General features: G+C 37.2%; 1 non-coding gene across 1 annotated transcript; it reads right to left on the reverse strand.

The window, feature by feature from the left end:
- Positions 1 to 14,783: 14,783 nt before the first annotated feature.
- Positions 14,784 to 14,855, reverse strand: TRNAD-GUC (transfer RNA aspartic acid (anticodon GUC)). Its single transcript has one exon. It is a non-coding gene; the product is annotated as a tRNA-Asp (tRNA).
- Between the last annotated feature and the right edge of the window lie 7,145 nt (positions 14,856 to 22,000).

Genomic DNA, 22,000 nt, shown 5'->3' on the forward strand with positions numbered 1-22,000 from the left:
AATTTGATGTTGATGTTTCTCTTGATAGATTATTATACATATCAATCAGTCGTTATTAATACTGAAACTATAACACTCGTATGTGCTCTTTTTTCTGTTCATAATTGAATGTTGTATTTCTCTATTGAGATTGAGATGCATATTAGTAAAATATATATTTTTATTTATAAATAGTATTTAAAATATTTAACATAAATTTTTAATCTAATTATTTTTCAATAATCATTTTAAACTGGACTACTAAATTTAATATCTTTATAAATATTATTTAGAAAATATTTTGTTACAAAATAAATTATATTATTTTTTCTTATATGATGCGATAATTATTTTGGGATTGAGGAGATAATTTCTTTGAATTGTGACTTTTAAACTACCAGAGCAACATTCATATCATAAATTTATACTAATCAACTCATACAAGCAAATTAATCACTCACATCAACTCATATAAACAAATAACTCATACTCAATGCATATGTGCATGCAATGCTCGACTCCTCAATTTTGTGTTCAAAGTCAACTGGAGAAACGAACCACCCGCTATTCACATTGACCACTTGGATGAACCAGCACATTATCTAGCAATCGAGGCAGAATCTGATGGTAAACCTAGGTTCTAAGACATTAAGAGATATTTGGAAAAGCAAGAATATCCCAAGAAAGTGTCCATCACTGATAAGAAGGCTCTGAGAAGGCTTTGTACCAAGTTCTTCTTGAATGAGGACGTGTTGTACAAGAGGAATTATGATTCTGTTTTGCTCAGATACGTGGATAGAGACGAAACAAACACGATCATAAAATCCATACATGAGGGTTGTGAAGGAGTACATGCTAAAGAGTTTGCCATGACCAAAAAGGTCCATCGAGCTGGCTACTACTTGACAACAATGGAGGTTGATTGTTACAACTTTGTCAAGAGATGTCACAAATGACTAATCTATGTGACAAGATTCATGTGCCACCAACTTTATTGAATGTCTTAACCTCTCTTTGGCCCTTCTCTATGTGGGGGTATTGATATGATTGGAATGATCGAGCCGAAAGCTTCTAACGGTCATCGTTTCATTATGGTTGCTATTGGTTACTTCACGAAATGGGGCGAAGTTTCTTCATATGCAAATGTCACACGACAAGTGGTTACAAGGTTCATCTAGAAATAAATAATATGTCACTATGGTGTTCCTAGCAAGATTATCATCGATAATACCAGTAACCTGAACAACAAGATGATAAGAAAGTTGTGTCAAGAATTCAAGATCGAGCACCACAACTCTTCACCATACCGGCCCAAGATGATTGGTGTCGTAGAAGCAGCAAACAAAAACATCAAGAAGATGGTCAAGACTTAAAAGGATTGGCGTGGGATGCTTTTGTTTGCTCTGCATGGCTATAGAACTCCAATTCCTACTTCTAGTGGGGCAACTTCATTCTCACTTGTGTACGGAATGGAAGTTGTTTTGCTGATTGAGGTTGAAATTTCTTCATTAAGGGTTATAATGGAAGTCGATCTTGATGAATTCGAATGGGTTCAATTCAGATATGATAAGCTGAATCTCATTGAAGAAAAGCGCTTGACAGATGTCTGCCATTGTCAACTGTACCAAATACGTCACATAAGAGATTTTGACAAGAAGGTTCACCCTCATGCGTACCATGAAGGTGAACTCGTGCTCAATAAATACTCTCTTATACACTCATATCCACGAGGCAAGTGGGCTCCTAACTACGAAGGACCCTTTTATCGTCAAGAAGGTCTTCTCAGGCGGAGCCCTAGTCCTCACCACCATGGATGGGGAGGAGTTGGCACTTCCAGTGAACTCTGACGCAGTCAAAAAATATTATGCCTGAAAAAAATTAATAAAGAGTTCGCTAGATCGACATCCGCAAGGACAATCTAGGAAGAAATGGGTATCTCGATGGACCAAAAAATAAATGTCCATGCAAAATTTAGGGATCGAAACAAAAAATACAAAAGTCCGCTAAGTTGAAAACCCGAAAGGGCGACTTAGGCAAAAATGGGTATCCCGGTGGACGAAAAAAAATGTCCAGGCAAAAATTATGGATAAAGGCATTTGATTGCAACACTTAAGCCTACTTCACAACAACTTGATCTCAAACAGCAGAAGATCGATCCAATCATCGTCAACCGAAGCAAAATGTTAGGACCCAGATCTTACAATGGATGGTAGACAATGTTGTAACCAATGGAAAATCACACAAATTTCCTATTGCCATTTACCTTTGTTTTTCAATTTTTTCAATTTCTTCTTTAAGGAGTTTGCATCCTTGTACACACATCATATGTACAAACTTTTCCATAATTAATAAAGTTTACTTTTCTCGTATCCATTTCTTTTCATTTTCAGTTCTCGTATTTTGTTTGAAAAATAACTGTTTATCTTGATCACATAATGCCTCTAAACATCGAGAATAATAAAAAGATAAATAAAAGGAAAACGTTATGCATTGCTTTGGTTACTTGAAAATTTCTAAAGGACGATCTATAGTCAATAGTAAACGCTTGATACACGAAGACATCTAACTAACTTCTTATCAGATCACATAATTTTCTCCCCGGCAGGGTCATATCACATAATGTGGTAATAGGAAAGTCCTCTCCTTTGTGACATATTATGGCCCAAACATCAAATGATGGAGAGTCGAAGTCTACTATTGTCATACCCCAAAATTCACCATACCATTCACAAAGTTCATCTAGGTCACTAACCCTAATCATATGCATAGCCATACATACATTTCAATTCATCTGCATGCAAGAGGACATGTATCTTAGATTCCAAGCTTGGTGCTTGCATCTAGTGGAAGCCAGGGTTTCTCTGCAACTCAAGGTGGCTCAATCAATCAAACCACAAGTGGAGGCAGCTCTTGAAACTTGGGCTTTGTGCCCAACATTGATGACTGTTAGGGACCAATTATCACTACTTTTCAAATATTTTTATTGGTCCCTTTTACCATTTTCTTATTGAATTACACACTTTTAGCCTCACAATTTAGTAAAAATGCAATTAAGTTTAATTAATTATGTTTTGAGTAGATATTTCACGTATTTGTTAGTTTTGTAGAGTTTTTGGACAAGGGAGCATTGGATTGCATAAGCATAATTTGGAAGAAGTTTCAATGGCAATTTGGAAGCATTTGAAGAATAAAACTTGGGAGAAATGGTTTAAATGAAGCTTTCAAGGCAAAGAAGCTGAAATTGCTTCAGTTCGCGCCACGACCAAGGTTGGCGCCGCGAACCTTGCGAAAACAGCAAGATTGATATTTGGTTTGGGTCAATTGTTATGTTTTCAACCCAACTTAAGTGTGACAGTTTTGTATAAATTTAGAGTACTTTTTAGTTTTAGACCAAAATGAAACATTTATGGAAAGGATGAACTCTTTAAACACTTAATGGGAGAAAAGGAAAGATCATCATACACAAGTTGGAGAAGAAAAACAGAGCTTACTTTGGTATTTCATTTTGCTGACAAATATGATGATGAGGAGCTAAACCCCATTTTGTCAAGATTGGAGGTAGTAGCTATTCCTTATTGTTTATGTATTCCTCTTGACTCTTGTATAAGACAAAAGATTATTGATGTAATGATTGATATTTTTGCCCTATTTTGAATATTCAGATTTGAGTTATTGTTGAGAAAGATTATTCAAGTCTTGACTTAAAATATGCTTTCAAGTAGTGAATAAGTTGTAGAAATAGATTTATACACTACTCTTCTTTTGTATCAAACATTAAAGATTGCTATATTGATAGTTAGGTAGAGAAATCATTTAACGATTAATATAGTGATTATCACAATATCATTTAGAAATAAATGATATTGAGAGGATACTTGAATATCATCAATAATTTTAAGTCCATATAGTTGTCATTAAGGAAACATAAGAAATTTGGATAGTGAACTCCAATCTTGCCAAGACTTTTATATTTGACTAAAACTATTTTCATTGTCTTAGTGTATTTTACTTAAAAGATAACTATTCAAACAAAACAACTTGGTTACATTTTAAACTTATAACAATTGGAATTATAGAATGGCTGTAATAACAACCAATCTCTGTGGATACGATATAAAAATATTTGTCGGAAATATACTTTTCAACAAATTGGCGTCGTTGTCGGGGATTGGTGTTCGATATTACAAGCATTGCAATAATTCATTGTTCTAAGTTTTTTTTACTACTATCACTCCTGTGTTTCACTTGGTTTGTTAGTTTTGTAGATTCTAGTGCATGCGAGGAAAGGCCACCGAGGAGCAATTTCAATTCGATCCCGAAATTGAAAGAATACTTTGAAAGCTCAATAGCAAAACACGAAGAAGAAGGAAACTAGCCGAAGAGAGGAACCGGAGAGAAGAAGTATCTACTTCTTCACTTGTTCAAATCGAATAAGTGGGTGTAGAAACTTGTGAAGGAAACATGGCGGATGAAACTCCTACCGAAATATCCACAAATAGTCCAAGGCAGAATGCCCAATTTGCTCGTGGTGGAAGGAACACTGAGATGAAGACCGGAATCCTCCAACTCCTTTATGCAAATCCATTCACCAGAATGGACCATGATGATCCATATACCCATCTCATCAAATTCTATGAGATTGCGGGTTCTACGGGAATAGAGGAAGCGGGTGAAGAAGCATTATTCAAGAGAATGTTTCCACACTCCTTAGTAGGAAAGGCAAAAGAGTGATATCTTGATCAAGCACCAAGAGTGATGACGGATTGGAATTTGTTAGAAGAAAAGTTTCTAGAAAGATATTTTCCTCAATCCCGATTCATGGAAGCCAAAACGGCTATTGTGATATTCACTCAAGGGAGCAATGAGTCTCTAAACGAGGCTTGGGAAAGATTCAAGTCAATGTTGAGAAAATGCAAAGGCCGTGGTTTTAATGAACTCACTCAAATCCATATTTTTCTAAATGGGCTCCAATCGACTCACAAGACACTTTTGGATGCTACCGCGGGTGGCTCTCTTATGTCAAAGAATGCGAAAGAGGCCAACGTCATTATTAACCGGATGGCACTCAATGATCGTTAAAGTTAACATGATCGTAGTCCTTCACAAAGGAAACCGGGAGTTCTTGAGTTAAATACCAATGATGTTATTCTTGCCCAAAACAAGTTACTTTCTCAACAAGTGGAGTTGCTCACTCAACAAATGTCCAAACTTCCATAACAAATGAAGGAAATTCAAGGATCTCAAGCTAGACATCGAGTAGCATGTTGTGAACTATGTCAAGGAGATCATCCAACCGGTTATTGCCCTCCATTGGAAGAAGTGAGTTATGTGAACAACCAAAATCAAGGTTATCAAAGGCAACCTCCACCCCACAACAACTCATACCAAAGGAACAACCAAGGCTATCAACCATCAAGGTTCAACAACCAAAATTTTCAGCAACAAAGTCCATCCCAAAATCCAAATTCTCAAGGACAACAATCGCAAGGAGGAAGTTCAAAGCTAGAAGATACTCTCACACAATTCATGCAAGCCTCCATGGAAAACCAAAAGAGAAATGAGGAAGCTATCAAAAATTTGGAGAATCAAGTAGGCCAACTTGCGAAGCAATTGTCGGAACAATACGCGGGTTCTTCTTTCTCCGCCAACACTCAAACCAATCTAAAGGAGCATTGTAAAGCAATTGTTATTAGAATCGGTAAAGAGTTAACAAGTGGAAGAAGTGAGGAGATTACAGTAGAGAATGATATGGATATTGTACCTGAAAATGAGGACGTGGAGTGTGAAAAGAAAAAAGAGGCAGAAATTGTTCAGTTCGCGCCGCGGTCACCTTTCACGCCGCGAAAAGAGCAAGAACAGAACAGCTTAGTAGAACAGCAAGTTGAAGTGGGTGAGAAGAATGAAGCAGAGCCGAGAAAAAATAAGAAATGAGACAAAGGAGTGAGTGTCATTCCAGCTTAACATCTACCTTACCTGCACGCACCATCAAATAAGGATAATGCTAGACACTATGCACGGTTTATGGATATATTTAAGCAACTTCAAATAAATATTCCATTTGCCGACGCATTAGAGAAAATGCCAAGGTATGCAAAGTTCATGAAGGATATTCTCACAAAGAAGAGGAGATATGTGGAAGACGAGACAATCTTGCTTGATGCACGTTGTAACGCCATAATCCAAAAAACTCTCCCAAGGAAGGAATCTGATCCGGGCCGAGTTGTTTTACCGGTAACCATTAGAGGCACTTACATTGGCAATGGTTTGATCGACTTGGGATCTAGCATTAATTTAATCCCCTTATCCATTGTTAAAAGATTGGGGAATATTGAGATTAAATCTACAAGGATGACTTTACAACTAGCCGATAAGTCTACCACTTCACCATATGGAGTTGCTCAAGATATGCTAGTGAAGGTGGACAAATTCTTATTTCCGGTAGATTTTGTGATAGTGGACATGGATGAGGATCGTGATGTTCCTCTAATCCTTGGAAGACCATTCATGAAAACAGCCCGAATGATGATTATTGATGATGGACTGATGAAAGTAAGAGTGCAAGATGAAGAGGTAACTTTCAATCTTTTTGAAGCCATGAAGCATCCTAATGACAAACATGATTCTTTCCGAATCGATGCCACTGAGGAGGAAATCGTGGAGGTTGCAAACCAAGTTCATTTTTCTAATCCGTTAGAGAGATCTCTTATCGGAGCTTACAATGTTTTAACCGAAAATGAAGAAAAAGAAATTGAAGCAATTTTGCATGAATTGGAACCTTGTGGAGAGATTGCTTCTCATGAGGAGAAAAATGAGGACTTGGATGTGAAAAAGAAAGTGGAAGAGCCAAAACTAGATTTGAAAATGCTACCTACACACTTGAAATATGTGTTTCTTGGTGATGATTGTACTAAACCGGTGATCATTAGCAATGCCTTGTCCACAAAAGAGGAGTATAAATTGATACAAGTGCTGAAAAAGAATGAAGGTGCAATAGGATGGGTATTATCCGATTTAAAGGGTATTAGTCCGGCCTATTGTATGCATAAGATCATGATGGAAGAAAATTTCAAACCCGTTACACAACCTCAAAGGCGCTTAAATCCATCGATGAAAGAAGTGGTGAGAAAAGAAGTTATCAAACTCTTGGAGGCCGGAATGATTTATCCTATCTCCGATAGTGAATGGGTGAGTCCGGTGCAAGTAGTTCCAAAGAATGGTGGTATGACGGTTGTCAAAAATGATAAAAATTAGTTGATTCCAACTAGAACGGTAACCGGATGGAGGATGTGCATTGACTATAGGAGACTAAATCAAGCTATAAGGAAAGATCACTTCCCGCTACCTTTCATGGACCAAATGTTGGAAAGGTTGGCCGACAAGAATTTCTATTGTTTCTTGGATGGTTATTCGGGTTACAACCAAATTTCGGTAAATCCAGCGGATCATGAGAAGACGGCTTTTACATGTCCTTTCGGCATTTTTGCGTACCGAAGAATGCCTTTTGGATTGTGTAATGCACCGACAACATTTCAACGGTGTATGCAAGCAATATTCTTGGATTTGATCGAAGAATGCATTGAGGTGTTTATGGATGACTTTTTCGTCTATGGGTCGTCTTTTGACTTGTGCTTGAAAAATCTTGATGTGGTGTTGGAAAGATGTGTGGAAACAAATCTAGTGCTTAATTGGGAGAAATACAATTTTATGGTCACCGAAGGTGTTGTTCTTGGTCACAAAATATCTTCTGAAGGGCTAGAAGTTGATAGAGCAAAGGTGGAAGTAATTGAAAAATTACCACCTCCATCAAACATCAAAGGAATAAGAAGCTTTCTTGGACATGCCGGATTTTATCGAAGATTCATCAAGGACTTCTCAAAGATAGCAAAGCCCTTGAGTAATTTGCTAAACAAAGGTACGCAATTTCTTTTCGATGAGTCGTGTCTAAAAGCATTCCTTGAGTTGAAAGAAAAGTTAGTCACCGCACCCATAATCGTTGCACCAAATTGGACACTTGATTTTGAACTTATGTGTGATGCAAGCGATTATGCGGTTGGTGCGGTTTTGGGTCAAAGAAGAGCTAAAAAATTTCATGACATCCACTATGCTAGTAAAGTTTTAAATGAGGCACAAGTCAATTATGCGACAACCGAAAAGGAATTACTAGCTATAGTGTATGCATTGGAAAAGTTTAGAGCTTATTTGATCGGGTCCAAAGTTGTAGTTTACACCGACCATTCGGCAATCAAGTATTTGCTAACCAAGCCGGATTCCAAACAAAGATTAATTCGTTGGATTTTGTTATTACAAGAATTTGATTTGGAAATCCGGGATAAAAAATGTTCTGGAAACTTGGTAGCGGATCATTTGTCCCATTTGGTTAATGTGGAAATTACAAATAAAGAAGAAGAAGTAAGGAAAGAATTTCCGAACGAAAAGCTTTATGCGATTCAAGTGAGGCCTTGGTTTGCCGATTTTGCTAATTACAAGGAAACCGGTTTGACACCGGAAGACCTCACTAGTAATCAAAGAAAGAAATTCTTAGCGGATGCAAAGTACTATGTGTGGGATGACCCGTATTTGTTCAAAGTGGGTGTGGACAATATTTTAAGAAGGTGTGTGACACTTGAAGAGTCAAAAGACATCCTTTGGCATTGTCATAACTCTCCGTATGGAGGTCATTATAGTGGTTGACGAACATCCACTAAAGTCCTCCAAGCGGGATTTTATTGGTCGTCCGTGTTTAAAGACGCACATGAACACGCAAAGAGTTGTGACACATGCCAACGAAGCGGAGGGATAGGCAAATGAGATGAAATGCCCCTAACCAACATGTTGGAAGGAGAAGTTTTTGATTGTTGGGGTATTGATTTTGTTGGCCCATTCCCCTCTTCCTTCTCTAATGAGTATATCCTCGTAGCCGTTGACTATGTGTCAAAGTGGGTGGAAGCAATTGCTTCACCTAAGACCGACTCCAAAACCGTGATAAGATTTTTAAAGAAAAACATATTTTCACGTTTTGGTGTGCCTAGGGTGTTGATAAGCGATGGGGGATCACATTTTTGCAATACACCTTTGGAAAAAGTTTTGGAACATTATGGTGTAAAGCATAAGGTGACCACTCCTTACCATCCACAAGCAAATGGTCAAACGGAAGTTTCAAACAGAGAAGTGAAAAGGATACTTGAAAAAACGGTTTCGAGTTCAAGAAAAGATTGGTCATCAAAATTGGATGAAGCTTTGTGGGCGTATCGTACCGCCTACAAGGCTCCTATTGGACTAACTCCATTTCAGATGGTTTATGGGAAGACTTGTCATCTCCCGGTAGAGATGGAGCATAGAGCACACTGGGCTATTAAATTCTTGAACTTTGACTCCACTCTAGCTGGAGAGAAAAGAAAAGGACATCTCCATGAATTGGAGGAATCAAGGAACAACGCTTACCATTCAAACAAACTTTACAAGGAGAAAGTGAAAGCGTACCATGATGGAAAGGTCTGTCACAAAGAGTTCAAAGTTGGACAAATGGTGTTGCTTTTCAATTCAAGATTGAAGTTGTTTCCTGGTAAGCTAAAGTCCAAATGGTCAGGACCGTTTGTGGTAAAAGAGGTGCGAAACTATGGAGCCATTATGGTGGAAGACTCAAAGTCAAAAGAAAGTTGGACTGTGAATGGGAAAATACTAAAAGTCTACCATAGTGGAGAAGTGAATCGAGGCGTTTGTGTAATTTCGCTCGCTGGACCGTGAAGTGTTATTGAACCGTCGAGCTCAAAACGACGTTAAACAAAGCGCTTGTTGGGAGGCAACCCAACTTCGTAAGCATGCATTTCAATTTTTGTTAATTCAGTTGTTAAATTTATTTTGTTTTGGTTTTTCTGGTGAAAATGGAGTTCTATCAAATGTCCAAACAATTTCTGAAACTTCCTTCAGTTCGCCCCGCGAACAGCCTTCGCCTCGCGAACTGAATGGAAAATTTAAGTTGGCTCTGCGAACAAAGTTCGCCCCGCAAACTGAGCGTGGCAGACCCTTTTAAATTCTGTTTTGTGTTATTTCTATTTCCTTCATATTTTGCAACTTCACACTTCTCTTCATCACTTTCACTATCTCACTTCCAAATTCAAAATTAACCCTCTCCATTTCAAAAATCCCAAACTTTTAAACTAAAATCAAGTCAATCTCCTTCTCTTAACAAAGGTATGTGTAATCTCTCTCTTCCTTTTCCTTCTTTACTTCTCATTAAGGTGAACTAGGGTTTTGTTAGAAAATGATTTAATTGCTGAAACTCACCTTGCATGTGTAGAGATGATTCGAATTAGGATTGGGTAAGGGTTTGTGGTATCATTGTTAAACAAATTTTTGAGCAGTAGGAACCCTAGAGGCTGCTGACTTTTTCTGGTTCGTAGGGTTCGCGCCGCGAACGGGCCATCGCGCCACGAATTGGAAAATCTCAACTTCATTTTTTTTATTATGGATGCTAACTTCAATCATGGCTATTGTGTGGTTGTTTCTGATTTTATTGCAGATGTCAAAACGTACCAAAACAACGAGCTCCGGTCCTTCAAGATCCATGTGAAGATTCACTAGTGATGAGCACGAGGAAAGATTTGAAAAATTGATTAAAAGGACCATTCAACCGGAAAGATTCATTCGTTTGTCACCGGGTGGAAATTATAGGAAGCTGGTGGCAAACTTTGAAAGGAGAAAATGAAACAAAATTTGTGAACCGGAGCCAGAGATCAACTATGACATTGTGCGTGAATTCTACGCCAATGTTTTTCAGTTGGAGGAGGGAGTAACATTTCATTACCAAACAAGGGTGAGGGGAAAGATCATCTCCTTCAGTAGGGACGCGATCAACGCCTATTTGGGTAATCCTCTCACTTTGGCGGATAACGGGCAGTGTGAATACTGTGCCAAAGAAATGGTCAATGATTGGGACCTTCCTACCGTGAGTACTCATTTGTGCCTTGAGGGAAGGACTTTTGATTTGAATGATCAGGGATTTCCAAAGTCGTGGAAGAGGAAAAGTCTTAATTTGGAAGCAAGGGCCTACTTGGTGCTTTTATTGAACAATATTCGGCCACAGAGCCATAGCACCACCATTCCATTGGATGTCAGATGCCTCTTGTACTACATCATGATGGGTAAATCAGTAGATGTGGCATCCATCATTGTGGGGGAGATGCGCAAAGTTGCGACTAGTGGAACCAAGTTCGGTGGGAAAGCCTGTGTTCTAACATATCCGGGGATGATTATGGGACTTTGCCGAAAGGAAAATGTGCCCATTCCGGATGAGGTACACCTGTCTATTACCAGTGTAATTAATGATGCTTATTTGAATAGGTTCTGCCAGAGCCAAATGGATAGAGCTGAAGGAGCAGGCACTTCTTCCTCTAGACCCCGAGCCCGCAGTACGCCAGTTTTTGAGCAGATGGCATTCGCCACCTACTGCTGTGAGAGTTTTAAGGCTTCTAGGAGGTCTCAATCATTCATTTTTGATGTTTCTTATCCAAACCTATGCTTCTTGACTTGGTATGGGAGTTGTCTTGTTGCAAAATGATCACCCCATTGCTAACTTCAGTAAGTTATTTTGCCCTCAACTTTCTTAAGCATCCATCTATGTTTGTGAAGTCTATGTTATTACTAGTGCAGTGAAACATTAGCGTCATTACCTTCTCGGGCATTATTTTGTGATTCAGACAAACCATCGTTGTTTGAAGCAATTACTCACACAAGGGATTCAGACACTCGAGTAATAATTCTATATGTCTAAGATATTATATCACTATGATATCCAATATAAGCCAGGAAAATCCAACGTAGTTGCAGATGCTTTATCACGTAGCCACAAGCCTTCTGTTGCAAAATTGGTTATGCTCTCCATACCGTAGTTTTTATTCATTGATGATCTTCGTAATGAGTTGAGTCTTAATGGTCATTATCAGGCACGTTGTCAGCAGATTGCTGCAGACCCTTCCATTACGCCTGAATTTTCCCTCTCATATGGTATGTTGTTGCATAAGGGACGCATTTGGAACACCAACAATTTATTTTAGCCCTTGCCCATTCCTATGCATATTTGGGAAGACATTTCATTGGATTTTATTACTGGTCTTCCAAAATCTAGTGCTTTCACTTTCTTTCTAGTTGTGGTGGACAAGTTTTCCAAATATGTTCACTTAGGAGCTCTTCCGACTCACTTCACGATATACAAAGTGGCAGAACTTTTTGTCAACATTGTATGCAAGTTGCACGGGCTCCCAAAGAGTATTATGTCAGACTGGGTTTTCGTGAGCAAATTCTGGTTTGATTTGTTCAAGTTCAGTGGCACTTTGCTTCACATGAGTTCCTCTTACCATCCTTAAACGGATGGTCAAATGAATCTCACCAATCGTACGATTGAGCAATACTTATGTGCTTTTCTTCATAATAAACCATTGTTGTGGCATAGGTTTCTTCCTTGGCCGGAATATTATTACAACACTTCTTTCCACACTACTGTAGGGATGACACCTTATCAGGTTGTTTATGGTAAGTTTCCACCTTCAATTCCCTTTTACGTAGTTGGTACCTATGAGTTGCCCGCTAGTGATGATTTATTGACTTCTAGAGAAGTTGTATTCGTTTTACTTAAGGAAAATTTTGTGAAGGCTCAAACTAAGATGAAAGAAATTGCTGAAAAGAAACGTAGAGAAGTCCAGCTTGAAGTAGATTCATTGGTATATGTTAAACTTCAACCTTATCATCAGGCCTCTCTCTCTGGCATTAAGTATAAAAAGCTCCACATACGGTATTATGGCCATTTTCGTGTTCTATCCTGCATTGGTCCAGTAGCATACAAACTAGAGCTCCCTTCATATTCAAAGATCAATGATGTTTTCCACTGCTCTCTGCTAAAGGCACATGCGGGTCCTCCTCCCATTCAAGATGATACACTTCCTCCAGATTCGTTGGGGAACCATCCCCTCCTTTTTCCTTTAGCCATCATTAATTCAAGGACTGTTATTGTGGCCAGAAATTTCCAAAAACAAGTTTCTGTGCAATGAACTGGTCTTTCTCCGGATGAGGCTTCATGGGAGGATTGAAAGACAATGCAAGAAGTTTACAATCTTGAGGACAATGTTGGTTTTGATGGAGTGGATATTGATACGGGCTTGTTCCATGACGAGGAAAGCAGCAAGGAGAAACTCAACAGGCCCATTAGAAACAAAAGAATATCCTTCACGGTTGACGACCATATGCTTTACAAATGATGCTTGTTTTATTCCTTTTAAGTTCTAGAAGGTTGATGAGCCAGCATGATTGTTAGGATATGTTGAGCTGTGAAATCTAGTGATAGATTTTGTTATAGCAAACTTGAAATATTTTGCTATTTATGTGTATGCAGCTCTTGGAGCATAAGAAATGAAATTAATATTTGCACTATCTCTTCTTATCACTTTCCCTGCTTGAGGAGGTTTGCTTAGTCCTTAAAACTTAGTGTTATCATACTTTTCCCTAATTACACGTATACTAATATGTCCATCTGATCATGCTTTGAAAAGGTATGGATCGCTCACAAGTAGAAGTTTTTCTCCTTGAAGAACTTATTCTTTTGTTACTGTGTAAAATATTATGGGATTATATTATTCACACTGAAGTTGATCATGCTAGCAAATCACAATCTCTCATATATAGAAAATGGATTTCATTAGAAAACTCCTACATAGTATTCTTTTCTTTTTGTATAATGGATAAGTTATCGAATCTTGACAAACGATGTACTACTAATGGAGGGACCATGGTTTATATACGATCATTACATGATGGTAAAGGAGAGAAGTCTAAATTTTCACGCTGGATCAGATACAATAAAGAATGTAGCAGATTGGGTTTGTATCTACGACTTGCCAGTAGAATACTATGATGCTAGAGTGATGACATTCATCGAAAATAGAATTGGCAAAATGGTGAAGGTGGACAAAAACACATTGATGCAAGAACAGGGTAAGTATGATTGTCTATGTGTAGAGGTGAATCTGACAAAGCTCTTGTTGGCAATGTTCACAATAAAAGGAAAGAAATATAATGTGGATTATGAAGGTCAAATATGTGTCTTCTCTTAGGACATTGATAAATGGATTATTTAGGTCAAAGGAAAGTGTGTTTTCTTGTTGAAATCCATGAGTAATAACCCCTTGATAATCTCTTCTCTCATAACCACTTAGAGCGATGGTGCATATTTATGATAAAAATAGTTATCAAATATACATGATCTATTAAGTATTAAAATAAAATTATAATCTAATTTCAACAATAAGGGACAACAAAAAAACTATTAAAATTGTATATTTTATTCATTAAAAAAATATATTTTAACATATTTTTATGAAAACACGAAAATGGAACAGAAAGAGTATAATAATATAATATATATTATAATTTATTAATGGGGAAAATTTATTAATGGTTCTTTTAATATATAAAAAATTAGTTAAAAATAACTAAGGTTGTTTTTGTAAAAAAATTCATAAAACTTATATTTAAAAACATAAAGATAAAATCAGTTTCTTTTAATCTATAAAAACCCATAAAGTGGTGTTTATAATAGTAGTTTTAACAATTTTTATCTAATGTTGAATATATAAATGATTTGATTAATAAACAAACATATTTATAAAGAAAATGCAGGGGTATAGTTTGTTTAGTGTGGGGGTACACGAGTATGTTGTAGTTTATTTTTATGAAACAGTTAATTGGGCCCAGAATAATTTAAAATCCGGTCCAGTATGGATGCAAAACGAAATGATCGAAAAACGAATAAAATGCGCCGTTGCCGGGGATCGAACCCGGGTCACCCGCGTGACAGGCGGGAATACTCACCACTATACTACAACGACAATTTGATGTTGATGTTTCTCTTGATAGATTATTATACATATCAATCAGTCGTTATTAATACTGAAACTATAACACTCGTATGTGCTCTTTTTTCTGTTCATAATTGAATGTTGTATTTCTCTATTGAGATTGAGATGCATATTAGTAAAATATATATTTTTATTTATAAATAGTATTTAAAATATTTAACATAAATTTTTAATCTAATTATTTTTCAATAATCATTTTAAACTGGACTACTAAATTTAATATCTTTATAAATATTATTTAGAAAATATTTTGTTACAAAATAAATTATATTATTTTTTCTTATATGATGCGATAATTATTTTGGGATTGAGGAGATAATTTCTTTGAATTGTGACTTTTAAACTACCAGAGCAACATTCATATCATAAATTTATACTAATCAACTCATACAAGCAAATTAATCACTCACATCAACTCATATAAACAAATAACTCATACTCAATGCATATGTGCATGCAATGCTCGACTCCTCAATTTTGTGTTCAAAGTCAACTGGAGAAACGAACCACCCGCTATTCACATTGACCACTTGGATGAACCAGCACATTATCTAGCAATCGAGGCAGAATCTGATGGTAAACCTAGGTTCTAAGACATTAAGAGATATTTGGAAAAGCAAGAATATCCCAAGAAAGTGTCCATCACTGATAAGAAGGCTCTGAGAAGGCTTTGTACCAAGTTCTTCTTGAATGAGGACGTGTTGTACAAGAGGAATTATGATTCTGTTTTGCTCAGATACGTGGATAGAGACGAAACAAACACGATCATAAAATCCATACATGAGGGTTGTGAAGGAGTACATGCTAAAGAGTTTGCCATGACCAAAAAGGTCCATCGAGCTGGCTACTACTTGACAACAATGGAGGTTGATTGTTACAACTTTGTCAAGAGATGTCACAAATGACTAATCTATGTGACAAGATTCATGTGCCACCAACTTTATTGAATGTCTTAACCTCTCTTTGGCCCTTCTCTATGTGGGGGTATTGATATGATTGGAATGATCGAGCCGAAAGCTTCTAACGGTCATCGTTTCATTATGGTTGCTATTGGTTACTTCACGAAATGGGGCGAAGTTTCTTCATATGCAAATGTCACACGACAAGTGGTTACAAGGTTCATCTAGAAATAAATAATATGTCACTATGGTGTTCCTAGCAAGATTATCATCGATAATACCAGTAACCTGAACAACAAGATGATAAGAAAGTTGTGTCAAGAATTCAAGATCGAGCACCACAACTCTTCACCATACCGGCCCAAGATGATTGGTGTCGTAGAAGCAGCAAACAAAAACATCAAGAAGATGGTCAAGACTTAAAAGGATTGGCGTGGGATGCTTTTGTTTGCTCTGCATGGCTATAGAACTCCAATTCCTACTTCTAGTGGGGCAACTTCATTCTCACTTGTGTACGGAATGGAAGTTGTTTTGCTGATTGAGGTTGAAATTTCTTCATTAAGGGTTATAATGGAAGTCGATCTTGATGAATTCGAATGGGTTCAATTCAGATATGATAAGCTGAATCTCATTGAAGAAAAGCGCTTGACAGATGTCTGCCATTGTCAACTGTACCAAATACGTCACATAAGAGATTTTGACAAGAAGGTTCACCCTCATGCGTACCATGAAGGTGAACTCGTGCTCAATAAATACTCTCTTATACACTCATATCCACGAGGCAAGTGGGCTCCTAACTACGAAGGACCCTTTTATCGTCAAGAAGGTCTTCTCAGGCGGAGCCCTAGTCCTCACCACCATGGATGGGGAGGAGTTGGCACTTCCAGTGAACTCTGACGCAGTCAAAAAATATTATGCCTGAAAAAAATTAATAAAGAGTTCGCTAGATCGACATCCGCAAGGACAATCTAGGAAGAAATGGGTATCTCGATGGACCAAAAAATAAATGTCCATGCAAAATTTAGGGATCGAAACAAAAAATACAAAAGTCCGCTAAGTTGAAAACCCGAAAGGGCGACTTAGGCAAAAATGGGTATCCCGGTGGACGAAAAAAAATGTCCAGGCAAAAATTATGGATAAAGGCATTTGATTGCAACACTTAAGCCTACTTCACAACAACTTGATCTCAAACAGCAGAAGATCGATCCAATCATCGTCAACCGAAGCAAAATGTTAGGACCCAGATCTTACAATGGATGGTAGACAATGTTGTAACCAATGGAAAATCACACAAACTTCCTATTGCCATTTACCTTTGTTTTTCAATTTTTTCAATTTCTTCTTTAAGGAGTTTGCATCCTTGTACACACATCATATGTACAAACTTTTCCATAATTAATAAAGTTTACTTTTCTCGTATCCATTTCTTTTCATTTTCAGTTCTCGTATTTTGTTTGAAAAATAACTGTTTATCTTGATCACATAATGCCTCTAAACATCGAGAATAATAAAAAGATAAATAAAAGGAAAACGTTATGCATTGCTTTGGTTACTTGAAAATTTCTAAAGGACGATCTATAGTCAATAGTAAACGCTTGATACACGAAGACATCTAACTAACTTCTTATCAGATCACATAATTTTCTCCCCGGCAGGGTCATATCACATAATGTGGTAATAGGAAAGTCCTCTCCTTTGTGACATATTATGGCCCAAACATCAAATGATGGAGAGTCGAAGTCTACTATTGTCATACCCCAAAATTCACCATACCATTCACAAAGTTCATCTAGGTCACTAACCCTAATCATATGCATAGCCATACATACATTTCAATTCATCTGCATGCAAGAGGACATGTATCTTAGATTCCAAGCTTGGTGCTTGCATCTAGTGGAAGCCAGGGTTTCTCTGCAACTCAAGGTGGCTCAATCAATCAAACCACAAGTGGAGGCAGCTCTTGAAACTTGGGCTTTGTGCCCAACATTGATGACTGTTAGGGACCAATTATCACTACTTTTCAAATATTTTTATTGGTCCCTTTTACCATTTTCTTATTGAATTACACACTTTTAGCCTCACAATTTAGTAAAAATGCAATTAAGTTTAATTAATTATGTTTTGAGTAGATATTTCACGTATTTGTTAGTTTTGTAGAGTTTTTGGACAAGGGAGCATTGGATTGCATAAGCATAATTTGGAAGAAGTTTCAATGGCAATTTGGAAGCATTTGAAGAATAAAACTTGGGAGAAATGGTTTAAATGAAGCTTTCAAGGCAAAGAAGCTGAAATTGCTTCAGTTCGCGCCACGACCAAGGTTGGCGCCGCGAACCTTGCGAAAACAGCAAGATTGATATTTGGTTTGGGTCAATTGTTATGTTTTCAACCCAACTTAAGTGTGACAGTTTTGTATAAATTTTAGAGTACTTTTTAGTTTTAGACCAAAATGAAACATTTATGGAAAGGATGAACTCTTTAAACACTTAATGGGAGAAAAGGAAAGATCATCATACACAAGTTGGAGAAGAAAAACAGAGCTTACTTTGGTATTTCATTTTGCTGACAAATATGATGATGAGGAGCTAAACCCCATTTTGTCAAGATTGGAGGTAGTAGCTATTCCTTATTGTTTATGTATTCCTCTTGACTCTTGTATAAGACAAAAGATTATTGATGTAATGATTGATATTTTTGCCCTATTTTGAATATTCAGATTTGAGTTATTGTTGAGAAAGATTATTCAAGTCTTGACTTAAAATATGCTTTCAAGTAGTGAATAAGTTGTAGAAATAGATTTATACACTACTCTTCTTTTGTATCAAACATTAAAGATTGCTATATTGATAGTTAGGTAGAGAAATCATTTAACGATTAATATAGTGATTATCACAATATCATTTAGAAATAAATGATATTGAGAGGATACTTGAATATCATCAATAATTTTAAGTCCATATAGTTGTCATTAAGGAAACATAAGAAATTTGGATAGTGAACTCCAATCTTGCCAAGACTTTTATATTTGACTAAAACTATTTTCATTGTCTTAGTGTATTTTACTTAAAAGATAACTATTCAAACAAAACAACTTGGTTACATTTTAAACTTATAACAATTGGAATTATAGAATGGCTGTAATAACAACCAATCTCTGTGGATACGATATAAAAATATTTGTCGGAAATATACTTTTCAACAAATTGGCGTCGTTGTCGGGGATTGGTGTTCGATATTACAAGCATTGCAATAATTCATTGTTCTAAGTTTTTTTTTACTACTATCACTCCTGTGTTTCACTTGGTTTGTTAGTTTTGTAGATTCTAGTGCATGCGAGGAAAGGCCACCGAGGAGCAATTTCAATTCGATCCCGAAATTGAAAGAATACTTTGAAAGCTCAATAGCAAAACACGAAGAAGAAGGAAACTAGCCGAAGAGAGGAACCGGAGAGAAGAAGTATCTACTTCTTCACTTGTTCAAATCGAATAAGTGGGTGTAGAAACTTGTGAAGGAAACATGGCGGATGAAACTCCTACCGAAATATCCACAAATAGTCCAAGGCAGAATGCCCAATTTGCTCGTGGTGGAAGGAACACTGAGATGAAGACCGGAATCCTCCAACTCCTTTATGCAAATTGTAACACCCTTCTACCCAAACGACATATTTAAAGAATTTATCAGAGTACAACATGTAGAAGAGTTTACATTTCATTCAACTTAACACTCATCACTTTACAACATAAAAATATTTCATTTATTTTAATAAAACCTCGCAGCGGACAACAACACAATTAACGATTTATAAAAATGTTTCAACAAAACATATCAATAATTTAGTCTTCATACACAACTTAAATAATAATATAATCTCTATTGAATCCCATAACCCCGGTGTCACATGACCAGAGCATTGACTCGACTCTGTAGAATAACTCTACACTTATTCTTCACCTCAACAAAAGCTACTCCTCATTATCTGCACATTGCTCATCATAGATGAACATAAACACATGCAGAAGGGGTGAGAATTACATTATTAAACAATAATATAACGACAGAATATAATATGAATAATTTGCACATATGTCAACACGAATCATCACAATCATCATTATAATCCACAAACTCATGAATATCAACAAAACAACACATCAATTGCAATGCACACACCCATGCATGACTCAACACGACTCGGTATACCCATTTTGTGACCACTACAGGATCACTACTCCCAGATTCACCACCATAGAATCCGAGTTCCCCATAAGGAACCAAGCCTCTCAACAAGCCCGGAGTCAACAACATCATTGGAACTCAGTCCGTTCGTCACTAGGCATCGGCCTTTCATGAATGCATGCACACCAAACATGCATCATAATCAACATAGCAACAACAACATCATATAGTCATGTTATCATCATCATGAATAGCATGACATACAACTCAACAAAACAACAACAACATTACAACGATATCACATCTGGGAGTTTAAAACGCGAAAGCTGTCCGTCAAACTGATATGGCGAACGCCGTTAGGCTAATGGTGAACGCCATTAGCGTTAAACGCTCCTATTCTGGAAAAACTGTCTGTCAAACTGATATGGCGAACGCCATTAGGCTAATGGTGAACGCCATTAGCGTTAAACGCTCTTATTCTGGAAAAACTGTCTGTCAAACTGATATGGCGAACGCCATTAGGCTAATGGTGAACGCCATTAGCGTTAAACGCTCTTATTCTGGAAAACTGTCTGTCAAACTGATATGGCGAACGCCGTTAGGCTAATGGTGAACGCCATTAGCGTTAAACGCTCTTATTCTGGAAAACTGTCTGTCAAACTGATATGGCGAACGCCGTTAGGCTAATGGTGAACGCCATTTAGCGTTAAACGCTTTTATTCTGAAAAAAAGCCCAAATGGCGAGCGCCAAAGGCATAATGGCGAACGTCATTTGGCTGTTATGTGCATAAACAAGATTTTAAGCGCAGAAACAGTGGACGCGCGGCTTCTAAGCCTACAACCCAATATCAACATTTAACAATCATACATACACAACATACTTCGATTACAATGTATATAACGCCACCATACTCACAGATCGGACAATTTCCCTCAAAACCCCAAACTTTCTCAATCTCCCTAAATTCCCCAAATTTATCAACAACCCAATCCTATATCATGTAATTGCTCGCATATTATCGTTTAATAAGGTTCAGACCCCTTACCTCTTTGGATTGAAGGAAGCTCTGAGCAATCTTTGGTCTTTTCCTCTTCCTTCTCTTTCTCTTCAGCGCTTCTCCCTTTTCTGACTCTGAGGCAAAATACGTGAAAATGAAAACCTTCAGTTATCTCCTTTGGCCTCTTTTACCCAATTCCACTTTTACCCTTCCACTCTTCATATTCCAATTATATTATTTATTTAATTATTATTAAAATAAATAATATCTATAATAATAATAATAATAATAATAATAATCCAATAATTCAACTTTATTTAATTAAATTAATAAAATACTATTAACTCAATTAAATAATTCTCTTATTTTAATCGGGGTGTTACAACTCTCCCCCACTTTAGAAGTTTTCGTCCTCGAAAACATACCTCAAGCAAATAGAGCCGGATACGACTCCTTCATCTGATCTTCACGCTCCCAAGTCAAGCTCTCACCAGCTGGACCTCCCCAAACAACTTTCACTAGAGCAATTTTCTTACCTCTCAGGGTCTTCTCTTCTCGGTCATCTATCCGAATTGGCAACACCTCAACGGTCAAATTATCCCTCACCTGGATATCATCCAACTGAACAACATGCGACGGATCCGCAATATACTTTCTTAACTGAGATACATGAAACACGTCATGCAGATTAGAAAGCGACGGCGGTAAAGCTATCCGATACGCCACTTCCCCAACCCTCTTCAAAATCTGATACGGACCCACAAACCTCGGAGTAAGCTTTTTAGACTTTAAAGCTCTACCCACACCTGTCGTCGGAGTAACTCTCAAGAACACATGATCTCCCTCTTGGAACTCAAGTGCTTTTCTCCTCTTATCATGATAACTCTTCTGACGACTCTGAGAAATCTTCATCTTCTCCTGAATCATCTTAACCTTTTCAGTCGTCTGCTGCACAATCTCAGGTCCGAGTACAACACTCTCACCTGACTCATACCAACACAATGGAGTTCTACACCTCCTACCATACAATGCTTCATATGGAGCC

The sequence above is a fragment of the Lathyrus oleraceus genome, chromosome 5, assembly GCF_024323335.1.
Source record: "Lathyrus oleraceus cultivar Zhongwan6 chromosome 5, CAAS_Psat_ZW6_1.0, whole genome shotgun sequence".
In the NCBI taxonomy this organism is placed as follows: domain Eukaryota; kingdom Viridiplantae; phylum Streptophyta; class Magnoliopsida; order Fabales; family Fabaceae; genus Lathyrus; species Lathyrus oleraceus.